The 19,743-nt window shown below is 39.4% G+C and overlaps 1 protein-coding gene across 1 annotated transcript in view; it reads right to left on the bottom strand.

Moving 5' to 3' along the window:
• SUGCT (succinyl-CoA:glutarate-CoA transferase) overlaps positions 1-19,743 on the bottom strand; it is an 800,879-nt gene that overhangs the window by 574,874 nt on the left and 206,262 nt on the right. The gene's annotated exons all lie outside the window — the stretch shown is intronic.

Below are 19,743 nucleotides of genomic sequence, written 5' to 3'. Positions count from 1 at the left end.
AATACTGAATGTTATCTCTGACTGACTAGTGATGATAAGACACTAAACAGACAATGATCCAAAAATTAAAAGCCAAAAGTGTTTAACCACTGAAAATGTCTTTTAATGAATTTCTGGTACATGGCTGAGATTTCTTTGTAATTTTTTAAAACAATATGTAATATTTTGGCAAGATCCCAAGCCTGCTCAGTTTGTAGCAGTAGAGAAAACAAAATATAATAAGTTTGTTCTCTATGCTTTTTTTTTTTTTGACAGGCAGAGTTAGAGAGAGAGAGAGTGAAAGGTCTTCCTTCCATTGGTTCACCCCCAAAATGGCCGCTACGGCTGGCGTGCTGCGCCGATCCTGATCCGAAGCTAGGAGCCAGTTGCTTCCTCCTGGTCTCCCATGCGGATGCAGGGCCCAAGCACTTGGGCCATCCTCCACTGCCTTCCTGGGCCACAGCAGAGAGCTGGACTGGAAGAGGAGCAACCAGGACAGAACCGGCGCCCCAACCCGGAGTGCCGACGGGGCAAGCGGAGGATTAGCCTAGTGAGCCTCGGCACTAGCCCGTCTCTGTTTTTTATTACTTTCAGGAACTTGACTTGCACAGGAAAGCAAGGTTTGCCTTAACCTGACTCCACAGCTGCATGCCAGAGGGTTAGTAATCCATTTCTTTTATGTAGTCAACCTGTCCAACTCTCCTCTCATCTGACATCACTAGTTACTACGTTTGTGCTCAGCAGATGTAGGAGGAATAAAAATAATAAGTCAAACAAAGCATTTTTAAAAATCAATCCTGGCTCATCTTTTAGTGTATTTAACTTCTGTATTCAATGAAAGTAACCAATCAACTTCTCAGCAGATATGGGAGAGCGGGGTGGACCTCCTTTCAAGTAACTAAGAAAAAGAGAAAGAGCAATTTTGATAAGTCACCAATTAGAACCAATCAAAACAGAATGCTCTTTTCTGGTATTTTTTAAAGCCGCCCCCTGCAGTGCCAGCATCTGAGTAGGGCAACAGTTTGAGTCCAGGCTGCTCTACTTCTGATCCAGCTCTCTGCTATAGCCTGGAAAAGCAGTATAAGATGGCCCAAGTCCTTGGGCCCCTGTACCCATGTGGGAGACCCAGAGGAAGCTCCTGGCTCCTGGCTCCTGGCTTCGGATCAGCACCGCTCTGCCACTGCGGCCAACTTGGGGGTGAACCAGCGGATGGAAGACCTCTTTCTCTCTCTCTCTCTCTCGCTCTCTCTCTCTCTCTCTGCCTCTCCTTCTTTCTCTGTGTAGCTCTGACTTTCAAATAAATAAATAAAAGCTTTTAAAAAATGATTATAATAGAGAAAACAATTAGCATAAAAGAAACGTTCACGGTCTTGGTCTTCAGTGTTAGGACTATCTAACTCTGTAACATTTTTACCATGTGATTCTGGACAAGTCATATAACTTCTCTGAGCAACAGCTTCTCCATCTGTAAAATAATAATATCCTCAAGGTCTTCAAACAGTTCATGAAAAATGCATATTCTGAGAAAAGTAGGCATTGATTTCAAATTTTTTGCACCAACATAAACTTGTCTTCTAATTCCACTTACTATGAACTTTTTAGCAGTCCCCTTGTATGTACTTTAGTAACAAGCTTAGTGTGCATTTACTGAGCACCAGTGGTGTATGTGCTAAACACTCCATTCTAATTAACTCATCGTAACAGTGCAAAACATATACAGAGGTGCTTCAAAAAGTTCAAGAGAAAATGGAATTAAAACACAAGTTGATTTTGGTGTGAGAAAATTTTTGAAATCCATGCATAGTTTGTTTAAAACATGTATTATCCACGAACTTTTTTAAGATCCCCTCATGGCACTCATATTTTCCCAGTAATGCAAATTATAACAACTGATTTAAAAATCCTTTTTCTTATTTAAAAAATATATATTAGAAATCTTTATGAAACAGTGAAAAGCAAAATAGAAATGAAGATTATACTGAGACAACCACAGTTAACACTTCTCCCCTGCGAACCTACCCCCTCCAAAAAAAACCACCTTTCTCTCTCTCTCTCTCCTTCCCTCTCCCTCTTCTTTTGTCATCACATCTATCCATAGCATAATGGGAAGAACCACTGAAAAGGATGATCTATAGATATTTCTTCTGATAGCCTGGGCTACATATAAAGTAACCAACTTCATATATGGGGGGAGGGGGATTCAGCCATATCACTGGAGGGGGACAGGGGCTATACTCCTGGTCCTCGGTAGCAGAGATAGTAGAACACATGTGTAGGGAAGAACACTGTTGCTGAGAGTCCCACAAATCTCCCCTTGAGAACTCATTCTCCCTCTGGAATTTCTCTCTGACTAACCCTCACCACCATCTCCCTGCATGTAGTACTGTTACCGACTTTATTTTTTTCCATATTGATGTACATTTTAAAGTTAGCACTGAAATGCAAGAAGAATGTGTATGAATTTACCTAAAATAAGAACATAAGATAAGCAAAGATAACAACACGGTCAAAAGAAGAGGCCTGACATGGACACCATTTTCAGGAAAGCCAGGAATATGGCCTATAGTATGGTAACATTGGTGCTCGGCTGCATGCAGAGGAGCTGGGGAGAAAAGAAGCCTAAAGGGAGGCAGACTTGGATAGCAAGTGAGCTCATCTACCATGCCAAGGCTTTTAAGTCACATAGCACAAGAGCATGAACTTTGGTGTCAAAATACCCTGATTCTAATACTAGATACTCTATTCACTTGACTGTAGAGAAATTATTTAAGCTTCAATTTCCCTATTTGTAAAATAGTAGTCAAGGTACCTGTGTGTAGGAATTAACTGAGTCAGTGTACAACAGATACATACATGCAGACAGACAGCTAGGTAGATAGAGACAGAGATTTTTTTGAGGCAGCTATAAAATACCAGGAAACAAGAATTTAAACACTGCCACTAGTTGAGATACAAGCTCAGGTTTCTCAGAGCTCCTGGCCAAACCACTTTCTTCAACTCATCAATACATAAACTTATTTTATGTGTGTTTCTGTTTAAAGACATCTTATTTAATAAATACCGTTGATTCATTAACTTGAACTCACAGCCAGCAACATGTAACTCCTGCTGAATAAGTTTAACTAACACACGTGTTTTCTCCCTAAGCCACATCAAGGCTTCCTTCAGCTTAGCAACACTAGACAGCACACTCAGGGTCCACTTTAAACACTGAAATCACCAACGCACAAAAATGTGAAAAACATGGTACTAAATGGACCACAAAAAGGACATTAATTTACAGCATGAAAGCTGAAACAGGAAGACATATTCCCACAGTCGGGAATATGCGTGTGAAGAGATCTGAATTGATCCGCACCCTGCATAGTGTTGCAGGAGACCATGAAAGTACCATGAGTGCTGATTTGTAGTGTGGGTGGTGGTACAACCAAATTTTAACAAGTAGGCAAACTCACAATACAGACTACAAATAAGATAATTGACTGAATATAAAAACACAAATAAATGTTCAACAAATATTTGTCTTGGTCATCAGAGGATACCACTGAATTCTTCTGAGCTGGATCACGACCCTTAGTCTTTTCAGTATAGAAATAAAACTGCAGAGGCATTGAAGCAAGGAAGGCATGGAAAAAGAGAGGCAGCTGAGGAGAAGAGAGATGAAAGAGAAAGAGCAGACCTTTGGGAAGCAGAAGCAATACCAGATAAGGACAGGATAAGAAGAAGAAAAGAATTCAGAGATGATAATAAAATTTCTAATGTAGACAACTTAACCAAAATAAAGAATTCAGAAAAAGGTACCAAAGGACAGGAAACTTGTTCTTTCTTCACACTGAATTCTCTCAGGATTTTTCCAAACCTATTCTTATTTTTTTTCCTTTCTGCGTACTTCCTCCAGCTGTTCTTTATTTATTAAGTGGAGGGGAAAAGGAGGCAAATGTGATGAGACAGTGTTCTATTCATTGTGAGTTACCAGTGAGAATCTACACTGGAAGTAGATCAAAGCCCCATTCCCACTGGTGGTCACATCAGATATTTATATATCACCTTAAACCCAGATCAAATGTACCCAGGATGCCTCACCTTCCCTTACTCCAAATGTAGCTGCAATGCCATGTGATGAACAAACACAAACATGATATCTCCTTGAACTTAATCTGTCCCTTGTCCAGTAGCATACTCTCATTCCACACTAGGACTACAATTTAGCTATGATTACCCAAGTGACATGAATGAAACACTGTTGATGGCACATGATTCTTTCCTCCTTTTCCTGATGTCCTCTCATACCCAACACAAATACTCATACAACCTGTAGGAATCTGTGTTCTATATTGCAACTGAATAAACTGAATAAGCTTTCCTTATGTTCCTAATCCACAGCTTCTTGATTCCATGTTGGCCTCCATCCAACAAGACTAGTGTCATTTTCTGCCCTTGCCAACTAGAATCTGATATTCAAACTAACCCAGAATGGATTCAACTTGTCTATGCCTCTTTAACAGTGTAATTACTGATGCCTGTCTTGCTTTATTTTTTTGAAATCAGAATTGATGCAGAGTTATTTTCTAGCATGCCCTTACCTCAACTCAACCTCTTCCTCCCTTGCAGTGACTGTACATTCTAAGGGTGGCCAAACATGAATGTATATAGAATTGTTTAACAGTTATACAAGAAGAAGCTACAATCATGGACGTGAGAAGTCAGGGATGGAATAGGATACTTGAAATGTGAAAAGAGAAGAAATGATAGAATAATTGTGTAGACATGACTGGGAGTCAATTTCTTCAGGAAGACTTCAATTCAAAAGTCATCTTATTCCCATAAAAGCCAAAGTTATAATACTCTACTCTTTCTCCATCATCCACAGCACCTCCAAAACAAAGAGGGAAGATAGTTACAACATGTCTTTCACTGAGTCTGTTGAAGGATTGGTCCTCAAATGCCACTCTGTAGTCCATTACTGATCTCAATGCATGTGAACCACCTGAAGAGCTCATTAAAAATGCAGGCACTCCAGACCACTCATTCTAGTTCAGGCTAAAGCACAGGAATTTGCATGTTGGAAACATCTCCAGGGGTCAGCATTGTGACACAGTGGGTTAAGCCACCACCTGCAATGTTGACATTCCACATGAGCACTGGTTTGAATTCCACCTACTCAACTTCTGATCCAGATCCCTGCTAATGTACTTGGAAAAGCAGAAGATGATGTCCTGAGTGCTTGGGCCCCTGACATCCATGTGGGAGACCCAGATGAAGCTCCTGGATCCTGGCTCCTGCCTGGCCTAGCTCAGGCTGTTAAGGCCATTTAGGGAGTAAACCAGTGAATCAGGGGATAGAAGATCTTTCTCTCTCTCTCTTTCTCTCTGTAACTAAGCCTTTCAAACAAAAAAATAATAATAAATACTAAAAAAGAAAGAAAACATTTCTGGATGGCTCTAAACTCAGCCAAATTCAGAAGACAGTATATTATAGGAAAATGGCTTACCTTTAATTTCATTATTCTCTAATGCTTAGAAGTAGTAAATTAGAATCAAGACTAGCTTCAGGCCGGCGCTGCGGCTCAATAGGCTAATCCTCCACCTCCGGCGCCGGCACACGGGGTTCTAGTCCCGGTCGGGACGCCGGATTCTGTCCGGGTTGCCCCTCTTCCAGGCCAGCTCTCTGCTGTTGCCCGGGAATGCAGTGGAGGATGGTCCAAGGGCTTGGGTCCTGCACCCCATGGGAGACCAGGAGAAGCACCTGGCTCCTGCCTTCGGATCAGCGCGGTGCGCCGGCCGCAGTGCGCCAGCCGTGGCGGCCATTGGAGGGTGAACCAATGGTAAAGGAAGACCTTCCTCTCTGTCTCTCTCTCTCTCACTGTCCACTCTGCCTATCAAAAAAAAAAAAAAAAAAAAAAAAGACTAGCTTCAGATATAGATATGTGGTCAATGAAGATACTCTGTAAAGTTTAAATCTGAGGCAAATGCAGACAATGGATTCCAAATCTATGCAATAACTATATCAGCTATAGTATAAAATAAGCAGTGCTTACAGAAAAGGTCAAGGAAGAATGGAAACACATAATGGGACCAAGGACTCATTGACTCATTCCAATGTGCAGTCAGGAAAGAAAAATACTGTCCTTTCACTCCTCCTGAGGTTACACCCAGTCACTTCAATTATCCTCTTTATGCCAATGACTCTAAAATTTGTCTCTCTACATATCACTAATTTTATCATTAAACAACAAAAAAACTAAACTAACCATGCATGTTGAAATTTATATCATTTCTTTTGTGTTGTTCTAATTTTCTCACTCATTTTGAGGAGTGAGAAGCCTGTGCTTTGCTGTTTCCGATTGGCTGTCAGAAAACTGAACACATGCGAGAATGCCTTTCCTAAAGTGCAGCCATGTAAGAAAATCTCCATTTGAAGGTCTCATAAATACTAAAAAAAAAAAAATCAATATATCTAAAAGTAAACTCATCACTTCCGCATTTCTCCAGACAACACTTGCTCTTCCTCCCATGCTTCCTATTTCAGTGAATGGCACTAACAACATCCAGCCAGAAGTTGAAGCAAAAATAAATTGAAGAATTATGATGTACTCCTTTCATCATTCACATACTCACTAACAGTTATTAACCAAGTAACAGCAATTCTACCTCCTTTATAGCTCTTGAAATTGTTTGCTTACTCTTCTTTCAACCCATAGTCACCACTTCCCAGCACCTAGAGTACTGTAACAGCCTCCTAACTGGCATCCTTCCTTGCCCAGAGTCTATGCTTGTTCCATACTACTACCAACATTTTACTTCTACACCCAAATTATTTTGTGTACCTGAAATCTTTCTGAGGCTCCTTCTTGCCCCTAGAATTGTGTTTGCATTTTATAACATAGTTTACAAAGCCTGTAAGAACCTATTCAGTTGTTTTCACTGGCTCCTGTCAACCTAGTCGAAACTTTTCACTACTGCTTCAGCTGCTTTCAACAGAGATTTAACATCTAGGAAATCTCAAGTCTCCCAAAAGCAGATTAGGTGCCCCTTCAATACATGCCAATACAATGGTGCACTTATTCTGGTTTTGCATCAATCACAACCTCTCCTAACCACAAGTGAGTTCCTCAGGAGCAGAGACAATGTCTTTTTCTTTACTATCTACCTAGTGCTTGGCACACTATAAGTGTTCAGTATTTGGTGAAATAAAGTATGAATGAATAAATGAATAGCCTTTATAATACTTCTCATGGATCTCAAAAAAAAAAAAACTGCATTAACCCCCTTCAAGCAAAGATAGAATACAAGAAAAATGGTAGTTACAAATCTTGCACACACATGCACAGCAGACCCATGGGCTATCCTGTGGATGTTAAAAGGCTATGTAGTTCATCCACCCAACATTTGTAAGTAGTTACTGTTAACTCTATCTATAATGAGCTTGTGTTATGCAGTGACAACAGTCACGTAGTCATCTTAAATTGAGAAACAGTAAAGTAAAAAATCTGTCATTTAATGGAAATAATAGCTACCATTACCATTCCACAAGCACTGTGCTAAGCAGTTGACACATGTTATCTCATCTAATCTCTACAATCAAGCTGTGAAGTAGACCATATTACCACTTTTCAGAGGAATAAACCTAGACTGGAAAGGGTAAGCACCTTGCCTACAGGAACAGTCAGGATGTGGGAAAAGCAGTAGAAGATGGCCCAAGTCCTTGGGTCTCTGCACCTGAGTAGCAACCCTGGAAGAAGCTCCTGGCTCCTGGCTTTGGATTGGCACAGCTCCGGCCGTTGCAGCCAATTGGAGAGTGAACCAGCAGATGGAAGACCTCTCTCACTCTCTCTGCCTCTCCTTCTCTCTCTGTGTAACTCTGACTTTCAAATAAATAAATCTTAAAAAAAAAAAAAGCACCGTTTGGGACACTCACATCCCAAATCAGGGTGCTTGATTCAAGTCCCAGATCCACCACTTTCAGTCCAGCTTTCTGCTAATGGGCACACAGGAGATCACAGGAAATGGACGAAGAACTTGGGTCCCTGCCACCTATTTGTGGACATGGATCAAGTTCTGGGTGCCTGGCTTTAGCATGACCCAGCCATAGCCACTGCAGGCATTTGGGAAGTAAACCAACCAATGAAAGATATCTCTCTTTCTGTCTCTATCTTTCAAACAAAAATCCAAATAAATAAGTAAAAATTCATGATAAAATGCTATGTTATCCAGTTATTAGCATTTTAATTAGTTACTCAGCCTAAATAATCACCAGACACTAAACAATCCATGCTTCTCAGTAATAGCCTCTCCTTATTTTTAAACTAAGATTAAACAATTTGTTTTTATCCCATCAACTTTAGGTTTTCATATATAGATAAAAATAGCAAATCTCCATTCATGTCATTTATCTAAAGGATTTCAAAGGCTTATAACATGCCAGAAATTGTCTATCATTTACTTATTCCAAAAATACTTCCTGGGGGCAACATGTTAAACCACCACTTGTGATGTCAGCATCCCATAAGAGCACTGGTTCTTGTCCCAGCTGCACCACTTCCAATGCAACTCTCAGCTAATGTGCCTGGGAAAGCAGAGGAACATGACATGAGTGCTTAGGCTCCTGCTACCCATGTGAGATAGAGATAGAGTTCCAGGCTCCTAACTTCTGGCTGGATCAACTCCAGCCTTTGAAGCCATTTGGGAAGTAAACCGGCAGATATAAGATATCTCGCTCTCACTCTCGCTTCTCTCTCTCTCTCTCCCTCTTCCCTCTCTCTGAAACTCTGCCTTTCAATAAATAAAATAAATCTTAGAAAAGGGAACAGAGAAATTTTGATTACCCTGATTTCTTCAGTACCTATTGTGTATATATAATGGAAGGTCACACTATAGTCCACAAATATGTACAACTATTGTTAATAAATTTTTAAAATATTTCCTGAGAATCTGCAAGAGTACTACAAAAAGTCTGCAAAACAGAATTTAAAAAATAAGTTTACTTTGGTGCCAAAACTTTTGAAATACATGCATAATTTTCAATAATATGTACCTTTCAGGAAGTTTTTGAGAATGCCTCATATTCAAGGGTTTCAAAATTTTTCCACCAAAAAAAAGGATTCATCTTTTAGTTTCACTTTCCATGACCTTTTTGAAGTATCCTCATACGTGCTTGGGATTTCATGGCAATAAATGTAGCCCAGATTTTCTATCACTACATGCAAAGTCTTTTTATTTAAGTTTTATTCACTTGAAAGGCAGAGATACAGAGACTGAGGGAGAGACTGAGGGAGAGAGGTCTTCCATCCATCAGGGCACTCCCCAGGTCTGCCAAGAGGGTACAAGGGCAGAAGTATGTTGGCCTTCCTCCACTGCTTTCCTAGGAACATTAGAAGGGAGCAGCTGTATTGGAAGTGGGGCATCCAGGACTCGGATCAGTGTTCATACAGGATGCTGGCGCTGCAGGCAACAACTTACCCCACTATACTACAACATCAGCCTTCAATGCAAAGTCTTAAATCAGCATACAGATGTATTTTTTACTTTCACTGATATTCTACTTATCATAAACTATTGATTCTCAGCAGCAGGAGTCAGCAAAAAACATACAAGCAAAGAATGATCTTTACAGTTTCAAATGAGAAAAAAATCTAAAGTATCTCATGATGCATGAAAATGATATGAAATTCAAACTTCAGTGTCCCTAAATAAAGTTTTATTCAAACACAGCCATGTTCATCTGTTTACATCAGTGGCTGCTTCAGCAATACATCAACAAAAGTACATAGCCATGACAACCTCACACTCATTGCTTTACACACCTACAGGTACCTCAAAAATCAAAGCAATACAGTTAGAACTCAAAGGCATTTCCAATGTCATGCAAATTGCTATATCACATTTTTTATTATTACTAGTCTATATATGTCAAGTTAAAATAAAAAAGAGGAGGGGCTGGCACTGTGGCATACTAGGCTAAGCCTCCACCTGCAGCACCAGCATCCCATATGGGAACCAGTTTGTGTTCCAGCTGCTCCTCTTCCAATTCAGCTCTCTGTTTATGGCCTGGGAAAGCAGTGGAAGATAGCCCAAGTGCTTAGGCCCCTGCATCTGTGTGGGAGACCCAGAAGAAGCTCCTGGCTTCAAATGGGCCCAGCTCTGGCCATTGTGGCCACCATGGGTGTTAACCAGCAGATTGAAGACCTTTCTCTCTGTCTCTTCCTCTCTCTCTAACTCTACCTCTCAAATAAATAAGTAAAACATTTGTAAATTAAAAAAAAATAAAATAAGAGAGAGAGAGGAAAAACTAGCCTTCAAATTGTCATGCTTTTAGCGTACACTGGAAGAAGGATTCCTTTGTTATTAAAATAGATGACAGGGGCCAGCACTATGGCATAGAGGGCAAAGCCATCGGCTGCAGGGTCAGCATTCCATATAGGCACCAATTCAGGTCCGGCTGCTCCACTTCCTATCAAGCTCTCTGCTGTGGCCTGGGAAAGCAGTGGAAGATGGCCCATGTCCTTGGGCCCAAGCACCCACGTGGGAGACTCAGAAGATGTTCCTGGCTTTGACCATCTGAGGAGTGAAACAGCAGATGGAAGATTTCTCTCGCGCGTGCGGCCTCTCAAATAAAATAAATAAATCTTTAAAAAAAATAGATGACAAACAATTTTGTTTATTATGCAATGACACTAGAGTTTTACTAAAAAGAGATTAAAAAAGGCAGAATAGAACTCATCACAATATTCCTAACCCACATGAAAGCAATGATCAAAAAAATTATAAAATTTAGTATTTAATTCTAATATGTGATCACAGCACAATTTCCTTACAAGAATTTTAAAAATGAAAAACAAGACTGCAACCAAAGTGACTTTCTGAGTGGCTCATTTTGTAGCTAAGCAAGAGTTGAGCTAATTAAATCAAGGCTGATTGCAGCAGCTGAAGAAATGAGGCCCAACAAAATGAACTTATTTAGGACTATTAATCTTTTGGTAAGAAGAGTTATCTGAAGAGCTGAGGACATTAGGAGTGATATCAACAGTCAAGTTAAAAGTAAGGAAAATTACTTCATTTGTTTTTCCTTGGCATTTGATAACTTGATAGATTTTATAGATACTGCTCAGTTCTTTATACAAGTCAGTAAAAATTTGGAAGTGATTGAAGAATTAATTAGACTCTACAAGTAAATAGACTACCTGGGACAACCACAAATAAAAATATTTTAAAAATTTTTGAGAAAATGTTAATTCATTACAATTTGAATAGAACATACTAACATACATTCTTAGTATGGTAAAGAATGTGTGTGGAGCAAAAAAAGACTCATCTCCACACATTTACAGAGCTTGTAAAAGGGTAAGCTATTTAAGGTCTAAAGCTGTTCAGTGTACTATTTATTCATAAAGCAGTACTTTTCATAAAATATTCAAATTTATCATACTAAAGGGTTGATACTAATGGATTGACAATGATGATCTTCATTTGTTTCAATAGGCTTAACCACTGTTAGTATCAAGAAATTTTCTCAGAAATAGAAGTTTAATATCCTGATTCATACTACCACAAAGCACTTTAATTCCTGAGCAGTCATAAGGTGTAACTCTGATCTTTGATGTCAGGATCAAGAATGAAATTTTTCTGAATAAAAACCACTTTTAATCACTAATATTGAACACTGAAGCAATCAGCTTTTCATGTCAACTTAGTATCTTCCCATCTGAAATTAAAAGACAAAATAGCACCTACATGCAAAACTTTTATGACAGTAAGTCATTTCTATGACAACTAATGTTTAAATCAGAAGTAATGTAAATTCATTTTATATACTTCCTGTTCTATCAAAAGATAAACAAGTGAGATTTCCATTCCCACATGAATTTGAAGCAGATACATTTTCTAATTTTAAAAGACAGCAGTGTTTTTCAGACACTCATTCAAGTGCAAAGGGAATCTTCATATTTCAAAATCAATCCATTTAACTGTGCAATTGAGGAGATTCCATCTAAATTTCAATTGGAAATGATTAATCTGAAATGTAATTATATATAAAAGGAAAATATCAAGAGAAAAATGCAATAAATTCTACAAATGTTTTCCAGATGATAAATATGCTCAATTAAAATCATATGCTTGTGGATTTATATCACTATGTGGCAGTACCTTTCTGGATGAGAAGATATTCTCAAAGATGAAATACATAATTTCTTATTAACAGAACAGCATCAAGAGAAAGACACTCACAGTTAATCCTGATGAAGCAAAGAATAATCCTCTCCAAAAAAAGAAAAACAGAATTCCATCCTTCCCATTAGAAAACTCTACATTAGGGTGGGTCTGAGGTACAGTGGTAAAGTCACAGGTTGGGCTGCCTGCACCAAAATGAAGAGTCCCGTTAAAGAATTAGCTACTCTGCTTCAGATCCAACTTCCTGCGAATGCACTCCCTGGGAGGCAATAGATGATGCATCAAGTACTTGGGTCACTGCCACCCATATGGAAAACCCAGATGGAGTTACAGTCTCTAGCTTTGGTCTGGTCAGCACTAGCTGAGCATTTCTTTTTCAAATAAAAATGAAAACAAATAAATTTTTGGAGACAGTATTGTGGCATAATGGGTCAAGCCATCGCTGCCAACACCTGGGATACAAGCATCCTATATGGGTGTCAGTTTGAGTTCCAACTGCTCCACTTCTCATCCAGCTCCCTGTTAATGTGCCTGAGACAGCAGCAGCACATGTTCCAAATGCTTGGACCCTTGCTCTCACATGAGAGAACTGAATGAAGCTCCTGGCTCCTGGCTTCAGCCTGACCCAGCCCTGACCATTGTCACCCTCTGGGTAGTGAACCAGTGGACAAAAGATCTGTGTGTGTGTGTGTGTGTGTGTGTCTCCATCTGCAACTCTGCCTTTCAAATAAATCTATCTTTTTTAAGTGAAAATACATTTTAAAAAGAAAAAATCTGCAATACAAAAGTTGTATTAAATAATTATACTTTAAACTTAACTAAATTTTGTGAAAATCGCCTTCTTATTTTATAAGTAATTGTATAACATCCTCTATATTGACTCTTAGTTAAAAAAAATCCACATTATTTACTATACAGCCCTTTACCAAAAAAGTTTGCCAACTCCTGTTCAAAATGGTTGGGGGTACAATATATTATAAGGAACAAGAGCTATTTACATTTAAATTAAACAACATAACAATAAAAAAGTCACAAATTATTACTGATATAATAAAAAGTGTAAATATAATCTTGTCTGGGGTCAGCTTTGTGGCACAATCGGTTAAGCCTCAGCTTGTGATGCTAGAATCCCAAATTGAAGCACCACTTGGAGTCCAAGGTACTCTGCTTCCAATCCAATTCCTTGGATTGGAAGTCCTTTCTCTCTCTCTCTCTCTCTCTCTCTCTCACTGTCTAACTCTGCCTGTCAAAAAAAAAACTGTGCCTGGTAAAGCAGTAGATGATGGTGCAGGTGCCTGAAACACTGTCACTCACATGAGACACCTGGATGGAGTTCCAGGCTCCTGGTTTCACCCTGGAATAGTCCCACCTCTTGCAGCCATTTGGAGAGTGAACCAGTGGAAGGAGATCAATCTATCACTCTGCCTTTCAAATAAATAAATCTTTCAATAAACAAATATAATATTTTCTTAAAAATGAACAGTATACAACACACTTCCTAGGACTCTTATAAAAAATCTGAACTGTTTATGACATTAAGAATAACAAAGAGAAAACCTACAAAGGGAGTGGACATCACATCAGGGCTCACAGTCTCTACAAAGTCCCACCCAAGGCTTTATAATCCAGAGATTTCAACTGACGACTACTAATAACACAGAGGAGGTAAGCAGATCCACTAATCTAGAGATGGGAGTCCTTTGCTATTTATCTCTCTCCTGGCAAATATCCTGGGATTTTAAGAAACTCTAGGGAGATCCAAGATGGTGGAGTAGGGAGGAGCTTACTGATCTAGTTCAGTAAAAGACTGTTTTAAAAAAAGTGGAGAGACCACAGTCTCAGGGAACGGTTATGGAGAAAATGGCAAAGGAAACTCTACAGAAATTAGAGGGACACGGTGGACCTACGTGGAGGGCGTGCATGCCCACAAATCAGGACTCTAGCAGAGGAGAGCCTACGCTCTAGCACTGGAAAGTGAGGTGAGACCAGACCACAGCAGCCCAAACCACTGGAGAAAAAGCTGCAAGAAGAACTTAGAGGGAACCCATCTTGGAGCCCCACGGGGGATAATGTAACAGCCAAATTGGAGGAGGAAAAACAAAAGAGGGACATGTTTCTCTCTCTCCAATCATTTTACATGGTGTCCTGTTACAAGTCTATAGAGTGGGTAAGTGGTGCCATTTTGAATATACATAACAGCTGTGCCAGCTCATGTCTGCGGACAGCAACCAGCTGAGTAGAGACTTCTGATGCTAGTGGGGAGAACTAACAGGGGGCTAGGAGCTCGTGACTATGGGAGACTTCTGTGCTGGGACTGTGAAAAAAAACTGAAGCTGTTTGGGAGGACTCATGGTGTGGCTGAGACTTTGCGTAGTCAAAGCAGAAGACTCCACATGCTCAGGGATTCCTGGTTACCTGGTGAGGGACATTGCTGGGGAATCTGAACTTACACTAAGGACTGCAAGATCTTTTCTGTGGTCTTTGGGGCAGAGCAGATGAATATTATACCCACCAGGGCTAGTGCTCAGGCACTGGTTTTCTTGAGGAGAGCAGATCAGCTGAGCAGAATAAATTTCCTTTCTGATAAAAAAAAAAGAGAGAGAGAGAGATTTACCATGCCAAACCTAGGTGTGTAACCGCAGACATGCCCTTCAGCCTGGAGAACTGAACAGAGCTCCCTGGCAACCTTCACTACAAGCCTCCAGATATTCACTGAAAAGAGACACTCCACTTCTCTAGAGTCACAGTACAAAGATAAAAGCCACCACAGCAAAAAAAAAAAAAAAAACCAAAAAAAAAAAAAAAAAAAAAAACTAGTATCTCTAGAAAGGCCAAAAAACAAATACACCAATTAAAAGAACAAGAATAAGGAAGACAACATGACGCCCCCAAAAGAACACAACACTTCAAAACGAGACTGTTAAAATGATGAGATAGAAGAAATGCAAGAAATTGAATTCAAAAAATTGATCATAAGATTACATAGAAGTACTCAGAAGCAAATGCACAAACTGCTGAAATCCATACAGGACATGAAAAAAAAATTCTCCCATGAAATTGATATCTTAAAGAGAAATCAAAATGAAATGAAGAATTCAATAGAACAAATAAAAAACACAGTGGAAAGCCTTAACAACAGAATTGGTAAAGCAGAAAAAAGAATATTGGACTTAGAAGACAAAGCACAGGAAATTATATAGTCAAACAAAAAACAAGAAGAAATTAGAAAACTAAAAAACATTGTTGGGAATCTATAGGATATTACCAAACAACCCAACATGCAGGTTTTAGGTGTTCCTGAAGGCATGGAAAGAGAGAATTGATTAGAAGGCCTTTCTAGAGAAATAATAACAGAAAAGTTCACTAATTTAAAGAAAGGGACATGCAATTAGAGGAAGCACATAGAACTCCTAATAGATACGACCAGAAAAGATCTTCAGCACAATACATTGTAATCAAACTCACCACAGTAAAACATAAAGAAAAGATTCTAAAATGTGCATGAGACAAATGCCAGATTACTCTTAGAAGATCTCCAATTAGATTCACAGCAGACTTCTCATCAGAAACCCTATAGGCTAAAAAAGAATAGTGAGATATATTTCAAGTATTAAGAGAAAAAAACTGTCAACACAGAATACCATACCCCAAAAAGCTCTCATTTATGAATGAAATTGAAATAAAGACTTTCCAAAACAAAGAGAAATTGAAACAATTTGTCATCACCCATCCAGCCCCACAAAAGATGCTTAAGGATATTCTGTACACAGAAACACAGAAACATGGTCATCACTACAAAAGAAGGTAAAAGAAGAAAATCTCTCAGTAAAAGTTCAAAGGAAATTAAAAGTAAATAACAGGAATATTTTTGGGAAAAAAGGAGGACAAAAGTCACTACTTATCAACAGACACCTTGAATGTAAATGGCCTCAACTCTCCAGTTAAAAGACATAGATTCGTTGAATGAATTAAAAAACAAAACCCATCTAATTACAGTCTACAAGAAACACATCTCACCAACAAAGATGCACACAGACTTAAAGTGAAAGGATGGAAAGAGATATTCATGTCAACAGAAACCAAAAAAGAGATGTATAGCCCTGCTAATATCAGAAAAAATAGACTTTAAAACAAAAACTGATAAAAGAGACCCAAAAGTGGGCACTATATGATGATTAAAAGATCAATTAAACAGGAACATATAACTATTATAAACATATATGCACCTAATTACAGGGCACCTGGCTACTTAAAAGAAACTGGGATTTAAAGGGATACTTGGACTACAATACAATAGTATTCAGGGAATTCAATACTCCACGTTCAGTAATGGACGGATCAACCAGACAGAATATCAGCAAGGAAACAGCAGAGTGAATCAGCAGATGGAACACCTTTCTGTCTGTCCGTCTGTCTCTCTCTCTACATTCACCTCCACCTCTCTAATTCTACCTTTCAATTAAAAAAATCTTTAAAAAAATAGATATCACACTGTATGCCAAAAATATGTACAATTACTATGTGTTAAAAACATTTCTAAAAATACTTACGGAGATGGAAATGCTGATTACCTTGATTGATCCTTATACACTGTATCCATGTATCACAATAGCACATTGCACCCTCACAAAAATGTACAAATTAAATAAATACATAATTCTCAAAACTAAAAAGGGTGAAGAAATAGGTGGTACTCAAGCTCCACACTAAACTATACTTTTTGAGGCAGGGCTTGATTAAATATTCAAACAGAACCTCCTATGTCTCTAGATCATATAAAGGGACAGCAATGAAACTTACTGAGGGCAGCTTTCTTATTTTTTTTCTTCTTTCCCTTTTTTCTATTTTTTGTTAATGTTTTGTTAATGTTTATTTTGATTTATCCATTCGAAAGGAAGAGTGACAGAAAGAGAGAGAATAATAGCAGATGACTTTCATCTGCTGGCTCATTCCCCAAATGCTTATAATAGCCAGAGCTGGACCAGGCCAAACCCAGGAGCCAGGAACTCCATCTTGGTCTCCCACATGGGTGGAAGGAGCCCAGGTACCTAGGCCATCATCTGATACCTCCAAGGAAGCACAAGAGGAAGCTGCAGAAGCCTCGTATCCAAGACTTGAACTAGCACCTGATATGGTATGCAGGCATCCCAAGAAGTGGCTTAAATCACTATGCCAAAACACCCACCCCAAGGGCACCTATTGCGTTTTCTTGCATTCATTTCCAAGAGTATACTTTTTCTCTGCATGTAAATGAATTTTGCTTCTCTGCTAACCTTTCTGCGTCATCCTTGAATTTCTTCTTGTGTCAGAGAAAAGAACCTGGACCCAGCCCCCATACAACAAATTGAAAGGTATAAATTATGAAAAGTATAATATTACATATTATAAAGGTAAAAAGCATTTAGTCTAGTGCCTGGTACCAAAAGTACTAGCTATGATTATTATCCACTAAGCCTCATCTGTTACAACATTTAACATTCCCTGCTTCCTATGCTCCTCATTATCGACTTTGTGCTTTAGCACAGTTATGTCCTCCCCCTTGGAACTGTCATTTCTCCCTTATTTCCTAATTATTTTATTTTGTCCTCCAACCTCCATTCTTCTCAGTCTTCACAGCCTTGCTCAGTATTCCTGACACTGCCCTATGAACTACAATACCCAGTTTCCTTGCCATTAGGCTTCCACTGGGTTCTGCCAATAGGAAGAGAAAGACACAAGGAATTTCTCCACAGTACCCTCTAGGTTGAGGCGTAGTATCTCTGGAAGTAACCAGGTCCCAGAACTACAGCTTCAAACAGGCAGCCTTTCCTCTACATTTTCAATTCTCACTGGGATTCAAAAACTTGATTTCCTTCTTGTTTCTTTGGCCCCATGGTAAAGTGATAGTCTCCTGCTTCTCTTGCCTCTCCATTCCTCTGCAACTTGTGCCCACTACTGAATGTAGTTCCTCTACTTGAATTAACAAAGTTGAATTCCATTTTATGCAGCCTTCTCCCCATCCCCAACTGATTGATCCACTTTCCAAATTCTTACTCAGCCTTCTACACTCAACTTGAATGGATGCATCGATATGAAATACTACTTGATAACATGTTTTCTTTAAGCTAAGAACTCCCACCTTATATACTGTGGAAAGAAGAGAGGGAAGAGGGAAGGGAAAAAGTAATAAATATCCCCATGTATCATTTGTTGAGATACAGCCAAAAATGAGCTGGAAAAAGGATGAAAATGACAAATCTATTCATAGTGCTACCTTCCAGTTTTGTTTTCCCCAGTGCAGCACTTTTTCTTTAAAATTCTTTCTCAAACTCCTTAAAAACAAATATCCTAAAGATGAAAGCCAAAAACAGTGATAGTCATCAAAAGAGCTGTAACAGGAACCTGAGAACAGCCCAATGTCTTCGGTTTTCTTATAAGTAATTGACTGAAGTGGGGAGAGAGGGGGGAGATGTGATAGAAAAATGGTTCAGACATATTTAGGTCAAATGCTGATGAAAGTCCTGATAGTTGTTATATTCCTATAATTAAGAGAGTATAATATAAAAACTAATAGAAAACCTCAAATTTTACATAATTTATGGTTTAAAAAAATTCAACTCCATGAAAAAATTGCAAAATGAACCCTGAAATGACTAAATTATGATGCAAATAAACTGATTTTAGTTTTGCTTAAAAATTAAAATTAACAGGCCGGCGCCACGGCTCACTAGGCTAATCCTCCGCCTAGCGGCACCGGCACACCGGGTTCTAGTCCCGGTCGGGACGCTGGATTCTGTCCCGGTTGCCCCTCTTCCAGGCCAGCCCTCTGCTGTGGCCAGGGAGTGCAGTGGAGGATGGCCCAGGTGCTTGGGCCCTGCACCCCATGGGAGACCAGGAAAAGCACCTGGCTCCTGGCTCCTGCCATCGGATCAGCGCGGTGCGCCAGCCGCGGCAGCCATTGGAGGGTGAACCAACAGCAAAAGGAAGACCTTTCTCTCTGTCTCTCTGTCTCACACTGTCCACTCTGCCTGTCAAAAAAAAAAAATTAAAATTAACATTACTAAATGATAAATTCTCTTCACTATCAGAAATATTTATTGTAAAAATAATTATTTGGGTTGGGCATTTATTCTGGTAATTAAGATGCCCACATCCCACACAGGAGTACCTGGGTTTGATTCTTGGCTCCAGTTCCTGACTCCATCTTCTAGCTAATAGACTCTGGAAGGCAGCAGTGATCTCTTAAATAATTGTGTTTCTGCTACTCATGTGAAAGACCTAGATTTATTGCATTTCTCACTCCTGGCTTAGCCCCAGCCAAAACTCAGCCAGTGTGGGCATTGGGGAAATCAACTTGCAGATGGGAGCTCTCTCTATTTTTGTCTGCCTCTCAAATAAATAAATATTTAAATATATATAGAAGCTGGTGCTGTGGCATAGCAGGTTAAGCCTCCACCTGTGGCACTGACATCAGTTCAAGTCCTGGATATTCCACTTTCAATCCAGCTCCCTACTAATGGCTTTGGAAAGCCCTGGAAGAGGACCCAAGTGCTGGGGCCCCTATACACACACAGGAGACCTGGAAGAATCTCCTGGCTCCAGATCAGCCCAGCTCCTG

This window comes from Oryctolagus cuniculus, chromosome 16, assembly GCF_051225735.1.
Source record: "Oryctolagus cuniculus isolate XC-2025 breed Fujian yellow rabbit chromosome 16, ASM5122573v1, whole genome shotgun sequence".
Lineage (NCBI taxonomy): Eukaryota > Metazoa > Chordata > Mammalia > Lagomorpha > Leporidae > Oryctolagus > Oryctolagus cuniculus.
Note: the sequence above shows the minus strand (reverse complement) of the source record. Positions and strands in the feature narration are given on the sequence as shown.